Genomic DNA, 14,967 nt, shown 5'->3' on the forward strand with positions numbered 1-14,967 from the left:
TGTCACGTGCGGGGGCGGGGCCCGGCCGGGCGGGGCCGGTCCGAGAGGGCGGTAGGGGGCGTGGGAGGTAAGTGCGCGCGCGCTTGGAGCCTCGGAGTTGCGTTGGGCGGGGCCTCGTGCGCGGGGTAGGGGGTGCACGAACCCCAGCTGGCTAGGGACGCGGTGACGGTTGACGGTGGCTGCTGTGAGTCCCTCCAGAATCGTGAGAAGCGGTGGAGGCGGTTTCCGCACACCGGGAGAAGGAGCAACAGCGGTTGAGGTGGCGGTTCAACGCGTGCTCTCTGGGTGGGGTGTGGCGGGGGATGTGCCTGCCTAGGCCGGGCGGAGCCTCTCTGACAGGGCCGGGGATGCGCGGCGGCAGCTCGCTCGGACCCTGAGGCTGCTGGGCCCTCTCTCCTGGAATCATCCGAACCTCGGTGTCCTCAGCTTCTGCTGCCTCCTCTGGCCTGACCCTGGGGCCGCGAGTGGGAAGTGGCTTTCGTCAAAGAGGAGGGGGCTGTGGTGGCCACAGCGGCGAAACCCGAGGTAAGACCCGCCCTAGCCGCCCAGAGGCCCTGCTGCCCGGCCCGGCCCACGTCCCAGTCTCCCTCTTTGGCTCCTGCAGTCTGTCCCGCCCCGTCCCAGAGGAGACGCCCCGCGAGCGGTTCTGCCCCAGAGCCACTCAGACACTCGGTCGCGGTCTCCAATCCCCAGGAGACCACAGCCATCCTATCTCCCATTGGTTAGACATCATGCTGGCCCTCTAGCTTCCCTGGCGATTCTGTCACGCTCCCCCCACCCGACCCTGCTAGAACCCCCTCAGACTTCCTTAGGACCTTTAATGGGGTCTCTAGACTCCTTTACAGTCCTCCCATGAGCTGACGCGACCACAAATCCCATGAGACCCAGTCACGGCAGCGCTCTAATCCATTGCGACCCCCTCCTGCAAGACAGATGCGTCGCTGCCCTCCCCCCGCCCCGATCCCTCCCAGCAGATCCCCTCACAGCTCGCTCACCGTCAGGCTCATCCCCAATCAGTCATGGCTTTCAGATAGTCTATTTCGTGATGCAGTTTCCTCCTTGTAGATGCAGTGTCAGCCTTTCTTCTTTAGATACCATCCCCGACTTACCGCCAGTTAAGGGTAAAGGCTCCCTTACCCGTAATTGCATCCTCTCTCACAGACTTTCTCTCTTCAGACAAACCTTGTTATTCTCAGTCTGATCCTTTCTTTGGTTGAGAGAGAACCGGAGGGCTAATTGTTAAGCCTAGTATATTCCCACAGTGAGGTTTACAGGGACCGATTGAGACCGTTCTTGGAGGGGTTGGGCTGGCTTCTAAAGAGGGAGGAAAAGAGAAGGGCTTGGAAGCACAGATCAGGGTGTGTGTGTGTGTGTGCCATTACAAGGTCACACAGCCTGCTCCTTATTTTGTTTCTTCTATAGGAAGTGTGTGGTAGTCCAGATCTGACATTTTAGGGGCCTCTGTAAGGATTAAGTCATTATACTAATTGATGTAACTCTGTTTTATGTGGTATCATTTACTTCACTACCTTGTAGATTTTTACAGATCTTTTGTACTGTTTTTGAAGGGTATAGGGACTCTTTTGTTGCTGTTTTCTGGATTTGCTGGAAAAATAGGATTTGCAATTTTCATTAATCCTTAAGGATTTTAATGTCAGTGTGATAATAAATCTCTGCTACCCGGTGCTGCTGTCTTGCTTCTCCAAGAGCAAGTATAAAAATCGTGCTATGTCCATTGAGGTCATTATTAACAGCCTTCTTAATAGTATAAAACATAGATCTGTCAAAAAAGGACTGTAATGTTGTATCAGATCATTAGTGCATGATTTTAAGGTTCACATGTTTAAGCAGTTTCCTTAAAAAGCCGTGGAGATGACGTATAGAGGGTGGTACTTTTAAAATTTTAGTGTTACTTTTAACATTTTTATATTGTATGTGTGTGAGAGATTGAGGAGAGTGAAGATCATATTTTTTATAGGTGTTAACTAGACATGGTATAAAAGTGAAAAGTTTCTAAAAAATATATAGTGAAAAGTTTTTTCTCTTTTATTCTCCAGCCACATAGTCTCCCTCTTTATAGGTAACCATCATTTCCAGCTTCTTGTGTATGTTTCCTGGTACATTAGCATATACAAGCCTAAACATGTATATTTTTAAATATGCACATGCACCACCACACAAATGGTTTTATACTATACATTCTGTTATATTACAGCTTTTAAATTTTTACCTAATAGATCTTACAGATCATTCAGTAACAATACATATGGAAGTGCCTTATTTGGTGGTTGCATGGTACAATTTTCCATTTTGGTGGACTTGCTTGAGGTTATTTTCAGTCTTTTGTTTTTACAAACAATGCTGTGTGCTTTTCTTTAAAAAAGAAAAACTGTGTGCAGTTATACGTATATTTAAATAGTTTTGGTGATTTGAAAAATTTTCCTGATGAACCTACCAAAAAGTATGTAACTAAATTTCACATCTACCTTGAGTTTCTGTAGTGTGATTAGCTTTGATGATGATTATAACATTTATCATGTAACTTATTGAAGGATTTAAAGTAAAGGATTGAAATTTTCATATTTGCATTTTTAAAAGCTCAGTTTGGCTGCAATGAGAGTGTAGGATTGGAAGGTAGAATAAGGCTAAAAGCAGTGATACTTGGAGGGTAATCCAGGGAAATGATGATGGTGGGTCTGGACTTGGATAATAGCAGTTAATAGGACTTGGTGATTTGATTGAATTTGTGGTTAGAGAGAAGGTACATTGAGAATAAGACCTAAGTTTCTAGCTTGTACCTTTCACTGTGGTGTGGCTCCACATGAATGAGGAGTGGGAAAAATTCAATAAATATTTTTATTTTATAACGGAGAAGGGATAGAGGGGATTTGGTTTCTGACATATTGAGTTTATATGACTATGATTCTTTCAGTTGGCAGTTGGATTTGTAGCTGAAGCTCAGTATCGGTTTCTGGATTGTCACTAATAAATTTTAGAGGCAAAAAGGTAGAGACAAGAAGAGAAAAGAATGGACAGAAGCCCAACATTTAAAGTTTAGGTCTAAGCTAGTAAATTATATTATTATTATTATTTACAAATCTTGCTAGAATTTAAGGATCAGTAATGAAATTCAGTGACTAATATATGACAGTTTTTTTCCTTACTGATATTGGTGGTATCTAGTTCATGACAAAGTGGTGTAAATTTGGATTAAAATATAAGTAAAACCTTGGTTGAGATTGGTAATATGAAACACTTCTTTCCTAATCATTTGGATTATACTATGTAGAAGTTTGTTCAGTCCTTACTATTTGCAGAGAAGTGCAGAGGTTTGAAAATTTGGTTTGTCAAGGATCTTAAGCTTTTTTTATTTTTAAAATTGATATTTATGATGTATTTATATACTACGTAATCATTCAAAGTGTACAATCAGTGGTTCACAGTATCATATACCTGTGCATTTATCATCATAATCAATTTTTTTCTTTTTTGTGAAAATAACATGTATACAAAAAAGCAATAAATTTCAAAGCACATTGCAACAATTTGTTAGAGAACAGATTTCAGAGTTGATATGGGTTACAGTTCCACTAGTTTAGGTTTTTACTTTTAGCTGCCCTAAGATACTGGAGACTAAAAGAAATATCAGTATAATGATTCAGCAGTCATACTCATTTGTTAAACCCTACCTTCTCTGTATAACTCCACCATCACCTTGATCTTTCTCTCACTCTTCAGAGTTATTTGGGCTATCCCCATTCCAACTTTTTCATGTTGTAAGGGGTTGTCGATAATGGAATGGGGGATGGAACTAACCTTGATGTTCTGAAGAGGCTGGCGCCTCTGAATTTCGGGTCTTATCTGGCCCAGGGACCAATCTGGAGGTTGTAGGTTTCTGGAAAGTTACTCTAGAGCATGGAACCCTGGGTGTTCTTTAGGATTGGCAGGAATGGTTTTTTTGGGGTTTGACAAGCTATGATAGGTAGCAGTGAGAGGATCTTAAGTTTTTTATTATGCATGATTTTACGTTATGTTAACTTAGTTTTAAAAAATATTATCTTTAAATTATCTAATGGCTATAAAATTTGAGTTTCTAAAGAGCTTTGTACAGACAGTTTCAGACTATTTCTTAAAGATAGGCTAGTACTTTTTTCTTTTTTTTTCTTTACATGGGCAGGCACCGGGAATTGAACCCGGGTCTCTGGCATGGCAGGCGAGAACTCTGCCACTGAGCCACCATGGCACCAGGCTAGTACTTTTATTTCTGTTTTTAAAGGGAGAAAATAAAGGCAGGCAAGGTTAAGAGAGTTTGCTAATTGTCATCAAATAGGTTGTATAGTGGATTGGATCTCTATTAATACCACTTTTTAGAATCTCACTTTTTGAGTGAACATCATTAGTTTCTTACTTATTAGACAAAGTTCTTAAGTGAAGAAGTAGATTCCCTAAGCAGAGATATGTACTTAAATTTCTTTAACCTCTTGCTTTTTTGTATCCTTATCTACATTCCTTCCATCTCAGTGGTAGTAGCAGCCCCCTTCCTCTGTCTTACAGTGTTCAGTTGTTCATTTTCTTGGCTTTATATTGAACTTTTCCCTTGTACTGGGTTTTTCTCTTTAGTATGTAAATGTGTTTGAAACTGTCCCATGTTTTAGAAAATCCCTTTTTGATCCTGTTTGTAGGTGTTGTCCTGGTTCTGTCTCTTCAGAGCTACGTTTTGAGAGTACGTTAACTAACATCATGTTCTGTTTATTCCCTATTCTGCTGTAATCTGACTTCTTTCCCTGTCCTCATTGTTCCCCCAAACTGCATTCTCAACAAGATTGCTGATGGTAACTCCAGGAGACACTTTTTAGACCTCATTTAACTTGACTACTGACTGTGCCGTCTTTGAACTCTGCTCCCTTGGAGGAGTAAATTAGCTCACTACTGTTTTTTCTTTCTCTTTTCTTTTTTTGATCCTTAAATTTTGGTGTTCCTTAAGGATTATTCTTAGTTTACTTTTCTTCACACTTGATCTACTCTTGGGTGATCGTATCTACACCTTTGTGGTTTCATCTGCTTTTCCAGTTATCTATTGCTGCATAATAAGTTACTCTGAAATGTAGCAGCTTAGAATAACCATTTATTTTGCTCACCATTTTGTGGTTCAGCAATTTAGTTAGGGCTCAGTGGGACAGTTCTTGCTTGAGGTTGTGGCAGTTCGAGTTGTAATGATGGCTTCATCACTCATGTTTGGCGCATGGGCTGGGAAGATTCAAATGGGGGGGGGGGTGCTACATCTGAAACTTCTGGAGGCATCACTTTCTTTTTCTCTCACTATAGTCCCTCCAGCATAGTGCCTCACAGTAGCCAGATTTCTTACAAGGTGGCATAGCACTCCAAAGATGAGTGACCTAAGAGAGAGCACCACATGGAAGCTATTTATGAGTGAGCTTCAGATGTCAATCTTGCCCTATTTTATTAGTTAGAAGTGAATAAATAAGGCCAGCTCATATTCAAGGTAGAGGAAAGATTCCACCTCTTGATGGGAGGAAAGAGTAAAGAATTTTCAGATGTATTCTGAAATGACAACAACTGAATATATTGATTTCTAAGTTTAGAGCTGCTTTTTAGAGTGCTTGTCTCTACTCCAGATCCTTGTAAATCACTGTCTAATGGACATCTCTGTTTGTATCCATGAGGTTCCCAGGTACCTCAGTCCAAACACATATAAAACAAAACTCATTTTGATTCTCCTTGCTGTTCTTCCCCTGAAAAGATGAGAGAGAGAGAAATTGCAATACATTTTTTCTTCCTCCTAATTTCCTGTCTTGGTGAAATGGCACCACTTTCTCTTCAGGAACTTGAGAATTATCTTTGACTCCTCTAAACTTACTACCTGTATATTCTCCCCTATGATATTTTAAATCCATTCTTTATTGCTATTTTTAACCTTATTTTAATACAAAAATATCTGTTAGGCTTCTATAATGTTTTTAAAGTAGTCTTTTTTACTTCTCTCTTCTGCTTCCGTTGCCCCTCACTACTGTTTCATTCTCTGCCCTGTTGTCTGAGTGAATGTTCTAAAGTGCTTTTTCGTTAGGTTCTTTCAATTGCATGGAGGAGACTCAAGTTACCTTAAGTAATGTAGTCCTTGTTGAAAGGAAGCATGCACAGGGAAACCCAGGAAAACCTAAACAACTTGGTTTCAAGAACAGGAGCCTAATGAACAAAGCTGGAAGCAGGAGAAGATGGACTGCACTCCAGTACTCTATTGCTGACTTGTTTTAGCTATTCTGTTTGTTTGTGGCTTATTCTTTCTAATCTAGTTTTTTCTCCAACTTTTATATATTTCATTTATTTCTAGTTTCTGCTTCCTTATAACAATTGTGTCACTCCTGTGTCAGCATCTTGTCTACTGCTGGCTGCCTTTTTAGCTTCAGCCCCTGTTGCTAACTTCTTCCTTCTCCTTAGAATTTTCTGTTTTGAATTTCCAAGAAACAGTGTCTCTGACTCAGTTATTTTTCTCATGGGTAGGTAGCAAGCCTGAGTATTGGGTCCTGTGGCCATTCTTGGCTATTTATTGTTGGCCACGTTTGTATATGTACATATGGGTGTGGGCAGGATCATAATGATGAAAAGCATGGGCAGTGTACAGGTTCAGAAAAATGGGATTCTGAGCCAATAAAATGGGATTCTGAGCCTGCATGGGCAGGCACCATAACTGATGTGTGTATGTATAGTACAAGTACAAATTTAATTCTGTCCTTTCTTAGTGAAAACTTTCTCACTGTACACGTGATAAAGTATAAACTCTGTGGGAAGATAGGTATATGAAATCCTTCATGATCTATTTTACTTATTTAGCTTTTCTTCTCTTGGTTCCTTAGCTTTCCCTTAAATTCTGTGGTTTCCTCTTACTGAATTTAGGTTTCTTCTCATACAAGGTGCTTTCTGTCTTATCTTTGCACTTGCTGTTCTTAACCCCTTGTTCTTTTATTTGAAGATAGGTGATTATATATATTTATTTTTTATTTTTACAAACAAACACTTGCTATTCCATTTTGCTGGCTTCCCCTCTTGCTTTTCATTATTTGGCCCACTCCTAACTGACCTTGTGGACTCAGTTCAATTGTATCTTCAGGAAACTTTCATTTATCCCCTGCAGACTAAGTTAGGTGCCACTCCTGTGTGCTCCTGTAACACATAGTGCTTATATCATAGTTTTCTAATGAAATTGCCTAATTACTTGCCTATTTTCTGCACTAGGCTGTAGCTTCTTTGGTGACAAGGATGGCATCTGTGCTCTGTAATTAGATAGACTTTTAGAATGAGATTTTTTTTATGTAGGTTTTTAATTAAGTTATAAAATAAACAAAAATTACACAGTTCAGTGATTTTTCACCAAGAGAACACACCGTTGTAACTAGCGCCCACATCAGGAAAGAGAATATTACTAGCACACCTTTGCAAGCCACCTCATACGCTCTTCTGGTTACTAATCCAATCCAGAGTATTTAATTTTAAATAGGAAAACTCGAACACATAGACAATTCTACATATTTTGCCTGTATCTTTTTTTTTTTTTTAACATGGGCAGCCACCGGGAATCGAACCCAGGTCCTCTGGCATGGCAGGCGAGAATTCTTGTCTGCTGAGCCTCCGTGGCCCGCCCTTGCCTGTATCTTTAGACATACAAGAGGCATAGGTATCCTATAGAAAGATACATAACTTTGAGAAACCTTTATTCAATGGATAAGTTCAAAATCACTTAATACTAAAACTGAATATCTGTATGCAAAAGAATGAAGGTAGACTACTCCACACAACATATACAGAAATAAACTCAGAATGGATCAAAGGCCTGAATACAGGAGCCAAAACTATAAAACTCCTAGAAGAAAACACAGGGAAGCATCTTTAGGACCTTGTAGTAGACAACTGATTTTACACTCAAAGCATGAGCAGCAAAAGAAATAATTGATCAATGAGACTTCATCAAAGGATTTTATCATGAACGTAAACAGACAACCTACAGAATGGAAGAAAGTATTTGGAAACCACATGTACGATTAGGGTTTCATAGTCATAATATATAAAATAATCCTATAATTCAACAACAGAAATACAACCAATTATAAAAGAGACAAAAGACTTGAATAGACATTTCTCCAAAGAAGATGTACAAATGGCCAGTATACACATGAAAAGATACTCAATGTCATTAGACATTAAGGAAATGGAAATCAAAGCCAAATGAGATACCACTCACACTCATTAAGATGGCTGCTATTAAAAAAACAAAACAGAAAATAACAAGTGTTGGAGAGGGAATGGAGAAGCAGGGACCCTGGTTCATTGTTTGTGGAAAAAATGGTACAATCGCTGGGGAAAAGAGTTTGGTGGTTCCTCAGAAAGTTACTTGTAGAATTACCATATGGCCCAGCCATCTCACATAGTAGGTTTAGGTGAAAGAATTAAAAGTAGGGACTTGAACAGATGTTTGCACATCAATGTCCATAGTTCATTATTCACAGTTAGCAAAAGATGGAAGCAATCCAAATGTCTATCAACCAATGAATGGATAAGCAAAATGTGCATATACATGTAATGGAATATTTTTTTCTGCTATAAAAAGGAATGAAGTTCTGATACATGCACGAACATGGAATGGACCTTGAAGACATCATGTTGAGTGAAATAAGCCAGATATAAAAGGACAAATATTATATGATCTTACTGATATGAAATAATTGGAATAAGCCGATTGTCAGACTCAGAAACTAGATATGGTGTGTAGGGAATGGGAAGTTGATGCTTAATTGGTACTGAGTATCTTTTTGTGTTAGAAAAATTTTGGCAGTGGGTGGTGGTGATGGTGGCACAAGCATTGTGAATGTAGTTAACATCACTGAATTGTATAATTGAGTGTGGTTAAAAGGGGAAATTTTAGGTTGCATATATGTTACTAGGATAAAAATTAAAAAAAGACAGGGCCATAAAACACAAACATTGAGCCCTTATGTAATTTCTGGGCTATAAGTTAATAGTATAATAATTTCATCAGTTGTAACAAAGTTACTACACTAATGCCAAATGGTAAAATATGAAAAACTGCATGTGTGAGGGTGATGTATGGGAACTCTATTTTATGCATAATTTTTCTGAAGCCTACAACTTCTCTAATTAAAAAAAAATCATCTAATTCTGATGTTTTCTAATTTTTATAACTCAGTTCTGTGGAATTTTGTGTTTAAGTAGGATTCTTGTTTTTAAGTTTAATGCCATCATTTTAGAGTGTTAGAAAAGCATACAAAAAGCATCAAAGTAGTTGCTGAAAATAGCATATTAAGTTTTAGTGGTGAACATGCAGAGAATAGGGTTTAGTAAACATGTAAAGGCCAAATAGTGTTTGGCCTTTAGGTTTTGAATGTGAATTATGTTGTTAGCATATTTTGGCAGTGGGGTCATCCAACGGGCAACTAGAGTATAATTTCACATGTACACTGAGAAAAGAACTAGCTGTCCTATGTCATAGACAGCTGGTTTACTAAGAATTGGTTCTTTTTTTACAACTAGCAATAATTTTAGATGTGCTTCTTTTTCACAAAGTTTTTTTTTTTTACATTCTAATATTATGTAGCTCTTTGAATTTAAACTGTTCTTTTAAGTGTACTTTTTCTTTAGGTGAGCTTTTCTGTCAGTCATAAACCATTAAGTCAAATTAAGTGAAAAAAATATGAACTTTAAAACCAATAGATCTGGATTCTACTTCCAGCCTTCTGGAACCTTATGAGCTGTCATTTATGGGCAGGTCACTTAAAATTTCTGAGCTTCAAAGTATTTATTTCTCAAATGGGGATAAAGCTGGTCTCATTGGATTATCATTAGGCTTAAATAATTTATATAAAGCTCTGAGCACACCGTAGATGCAACTAGTGTTTTTTCTCCCCTTTAATGTGTCTCTTTCTTATGTTCAATTATAAGATCAAGAATTTAAAGATTTTCATTGGGTGGCTTTCAGAATAAATGGCTAATCAAAGTTTGTTGCTAATAGAAGTATATCATGAAAGGACAGACTACTAGCTGTCCTTCTAAGTGTGAGCATAATTTACAAAAAAAAATTTTAAATAAATACTCTCTTGATGTACTTCTTTGATTCAGTGTGAAGTATCATGACAATATGTGTTCTATTTGCCAGTGACAAACACTCTTTAAATCATTGACAGTACTATTACTGTTTGTAGTGTGTCTTTGTTTGAAGTCTGTTTACTTGTATTGATCAGTTGATAGTGGGCTGAATAATCTCTGGATTTTTTTTTTTTTTTTTGAGGTAGAAAGTTGTTCAGGTGACTTGTGGGCATTAGATCTTATGTTTTCCCCACTTTGTTTTGTACCTCAACCTTCTTTTTTTTTTTTTTTTTGAGAGGGAGGAAAGGAAGGAAAGACAGAGAAGGAAGAAAGGATGGAAGGAAGGAAGAAAGGGAAACATCTTTAAACATTTTCTTGTTTTTATTATATTTTGTTTGTTTGTTTGTTTTTTTACATGGGCTGGGGCCGGGAATCGAACCGGGGTCCTCCGGCATGGCAGGCAAGCATTCTTGCCCGCTGAGCCACCGCGGCCCCCCCCCAACCTTCTTTTAGTTCTCCCCCTCCTATCTCCCTGCACCTCTACTTTTTATTATTAAAAAAGCTTAAAAAAATAGAAAAATTAAGAGAATAGAACACTAATAAACCTACTGCCTGTATTAAAAAATTAACATTATGCCATATTTCTTTTTTTTCTTTTTTTTTTATTAATTAACGGAAAAAAAGAAATTAACCCAACATTTAGAAATCATACCATTCTACATATGCAATCAGTAATTCTTAACATCATCACATAGATGCATGATCATCGTTTCTTAGTACATTTGCATCTATTTAGAAGAACTAGCAACACAACCGAAAAAGATATAGAATGTTAATATAGAGAAAAAAAAATAAAAGTAATAATAGTAAAAACAAAACAAAACAAAACAAAAACCTATAGCTTGGATGCAGCTTCATTCAGTGTTTTAACATGATTACTTTACAATTAGGTATTATTATGCTGTCCATTTTTGAGTTTTTGTATCTAGTCCTGTTGCACAGTCTGTATCCCGTCAGCTCCAATTACCCATTATCTTACCCTGTTTCTAACTCCTGCTGGACTCTGTTACCAATGACATATCCCAAGTTTATTCTCGAATGCTGATTCACATCATTGGGATCATACAGTATTTGTCTTTTAGTTTTTGGCTAGACTCACTCAGCATAATGTTCTCTAGGTCCATCCATGTTATTACATGCTTCATAATTTTATCCTGTCTTAAAGCTGCATAATATTCCGTCGTATGTATATACCACAGTTTGTTTCGCCACTCGTCTGTTGATGGACATTTTGGCTGTTTCCATCTCTTTGCAATTGTAAATAACGCTGCTATAAACATTGGTGTGCAAATGTCCGTTTGAGTTTTTGCCCTTAATTCCTTTGAGTAGATTCCCAGCAATGGTATTGCTGGGTCGTATATGCCATATTTCTTTTATTGCTTTCTATATTTATATCTTTGTCTACATGTTTTTGCTGAACCTTTTGAAAGTAATTCATAAATATGACAAATTTACTTCAAAATACTTCAGCATATATTTTGTAAGAAGATAGTCTCCATATCTCCACAGTACCATTACCAATACCTGAGTAAATAACAGTAGTTCCCTAATGACATTTAATAGTCTGTATTTGAATTTCCCCAGTTATCCCCTAAAATTATTTTTTTCAAACCAGGATTCGATTAAGATTCTTTTTTTTAATTTTAATTTTAATTTTTTTATTAATTAAAAAAATTAACAACAGACAAAAATATTAACATCATTCCATTCTACATATACAATCAGCAAGTCTCAATATCATCACATAATTGCATATTCATCATTTCTTAGAACATTTGCGTTGATTTAGAAAAAGAAATAAAAAGACAACAGAAAAATAAATAAAACAATAACAAAAAAAAGATTATACATACCATACCCCTTACCCCTCGCTTTCATTTATCACTAGCATTTCAAACTAAATTTATTTTAACATTTGTTCCCCCTATTATTTATTTTTATGCCATATGTTCTACTCGTCTGTTGATATGGTAGGTAAAAGGAGCATCAGACACAAGGTTTTCACAATCACACAGTCACATTGTGAAAGCTATATCATTATACAGTCATCATCAAGAAACATGGCTACTGGAACACAGCTCTACATTTTCAGACAGTTCCCTCCAGCCTCTCCATTACATCTTGGATAACAAGGTGATATCTACTTAATGCATAAGAATAACCTCCAGGATAACCTCTCGACTCTGTTTGGAATCTCTCAGCCATTGACACTTTGTCTCATTTTACTCTTCCCCCTTTTAGTCGAGAAGGTTTTCTCAATCCCTTGATGCTGCGTCTCAGCTCATTCTAGAGTTTTTCTCAATCTGTTGATGCTGAATCTCAGCTCATTCTGGGATTTCTGTCCCACGCTGCCAGGAAGATCCACACCCCTGGTAGTCATGTCCCACGTAGACAATGGGAGGGTGGTGAGTCTGCTTGCTTTGATGGCTGGAGAGAGAGGCCACATCTGAGCAACTAAAGAGCTTCTCTTGGGGGTGACTTTTAGGCTTAATTTTAAGTAGGTTTGACCTATCCCCTGTGGGGTTAAGTTTCATATGAACAAACCCCAAGACTGGGGGCTCAGCCTATAGCTTTGGTTGTCCACACTGCTTGTGAGAATATCAAGAACTCAACTTGGGGAAGTTGAGTTTTCCCCCGTTCTCACCATTCCCCGAAGGGGACTTTGCAAATACTTTTCCACTCACTGATCAAACCACTCTGGGATTCATCAGGGCATCACCTGGAAAAACCAACAAAATCTCATGTCCTATACAAAGTTCCATGTACTTAAGGTGTTCAATCAACTATCTACATAAGTTATATTAGGAGATGCATTAGTCAAAGTATAGATTTGTACTAAGTAAACATTTTTTTGCTTTAGTCTCACACATTAGTTGAAATTTTAAAATATTAAATACCCTAGTACTTTCTTTTACTGTTTTGCCTTCTGGATTTTATATGTCATATCTAATTTTCCTTCTTTTTACCTTTACTCATAGTCTTCCTTTCTGCACTCTTCTCCACACCTCTCTCTTCTGTTTTCGTAGCTGTCTCTAGTGTTCCCTTTAGTATTTCTTGCAGAGCTGGTCTCTTGGTCACAAATTCTCTCAGTGATTTTTTGTCTGAAAATGTTTTAATTTCTCCCTCATTTTTGAAGGACAATTTTGCTGGATATACAATTCTTGGTTGGCAGTTTTTCTCTTTTAATAATTTAAATATATTATCCCACTGTCTTCTCGCCTCCATGGTTTCTGCTGAGAGATCTGAGCGTAGTCTTATTGGGCTTCCCTTGTATGTGATGGGTTGCTTTTCTCTTGCTGCTTTCAAGATCCTCTCTTTTTCTTTGACCTCTGACATTCTGATTATTAAATGTCTTGGAGTATGTCTATTTGGATCTATTCTCTTTGGGGTACGCTGCACTTCTTGGATCTGTCATTTTAAGTCTTTCATAAGAGTTGGGAGATTTTCAGTGATAATTTCCTCCATTAGTTTTTCTCCTCCTTTTCCCGTCTCTTCTCCTTCTGGGACACCCACAACACGTATATTCGTGTGCTTCATATTGTCTTTCAATTCCCTGAGTTCCTGCTCATGTTTTTCCATTTTTTTCCCTATAGTTTCTCTTTCTTGTCGTATTTCAGATGTTCCGTCCTCCAGTTTTGAAATCCTATGTTCTGTCTCTCAAAATCTACCATTGTAGGTTTCCATTGTTGTTTTCATCTCTTCTACTGTGTCTTTCATTCCCATAAGTTCTGTGATTTGTTTTTTCAGACTTTCAGTTTCTTCTTTTTGTTCTTTCCTTGCCTTCTTTATATCCTCCCTCAATTCATTGATTTGGTTTTTGATGAGATTTTCCATGTCTGTTTGTATATTCTGAATTAATTGTTTCAGCTCCTGTATGTCATTTGAATTGTTGGTTTGTTCCTTTGACTGGGCCATATCTTCAATTTTCCTAGTGTGATTTGTTATTTTTTGCTGGCGTCTAGATATTTAATAACCTTGATTAGTTTATTCTGGAGATTGCTTTCACTTCTTTTATCTAGGGTTTTCTTGCTGGATGAATTTGTTGTCTATCTGTTCTTTGACATTCCGTTCAGCTTTATCTGGACCTTTAGCTTGAGTTTTGTTTAACAGGGGAGAATTTTTCAGTTCTTGTTTTCTTGTTTCTTGCCCTGCTTGTGTGGTGCCTTTCCCCCACACACACTTAGGAGGGTCTTCTTAGATATTATATACCCCAGCCAGATATTCCCAGACCAAACTGGCCTCCTATCAGGAGGAAAGAGTCACCTGAGTCGGTTTTCCCTGCGTGTGAGACCCAGCAGGTTGAAAGACTTTGCTGTGAAGTCTCTGGACTCTGTTTTTCTTATCCTGCCCTGTGTGTGGCGCTTGTCTGACTGCAGGTCCCGCCAGCATAAGATGATGTGGTACCTTTAACTTTGGCAGACTCTCCCTGCTAGGGGCATGGTGGAGACAGAGGAGAGGTTGTAGGCTGGTTTTAATGGCTTCAAATTACCAAGCCCTGGGGTCTGAATTCCTTGATGGAGGGATTTCACCTGAGTTGGGCTTCACCTCTCCCCTGGGGAAGGCACAGGCTCCAGACAAGCCCCCAAAAGAGCTCACTTCTGCCTATGCCTGGGGCATTTGCAGCCTGAAAAGTCCTGCCGCTGTATCCAGAGGCAGTCAAGCCTTTGTAGGTACACAGCCACAAAAACCTCTGTTTCCTTCTTTTTTTTTATCCCCCTTTTTCTGTCAGTCCTGCCCCATTGGCACCGGGGCAAAAATGAGCAACCTCCGCTTTGATCAGGTTCACCTAAGCTA

At 38.4% G+C, this 14,967-nt stretch overlaps 1 protein-coding gene across 1 annotated transcript in view; it reads left to right on the forward strand.

The window, feature by feature from the left end:
• Positions 1-84: 84 nt before the first annotated feature.
• Positions 85-14,967, forward strand: part of MYO9A (myosin IXA) — a 401,408-nt gene continuing 386,525 nt past the window's right edge. The window contains exon 1 of the mRNA XM_077123892.1: positions 85-525. The gene's annotated coding sequence lies outside the window, so the exon portion shown is untranslated. The remainder of the gene's footprint in view (positions 526-14,967) is intronic.

The sequence above is a fragment of the Tamandua tetradactyla genome, chromosome 12, assembly GCF_023851605.1.
Source record: "Tamandua tetradactyla isolate mTamTet1 chromosome 12, mTamTet1.pri, whole genome shotgun sequence".
Lineage (NCBI taxonomy): Eukaryota > Metazoa > Chordata > Mammalia > Pilosa > Myrmecophagidae > Tamandua > Tamandua tetradactyla.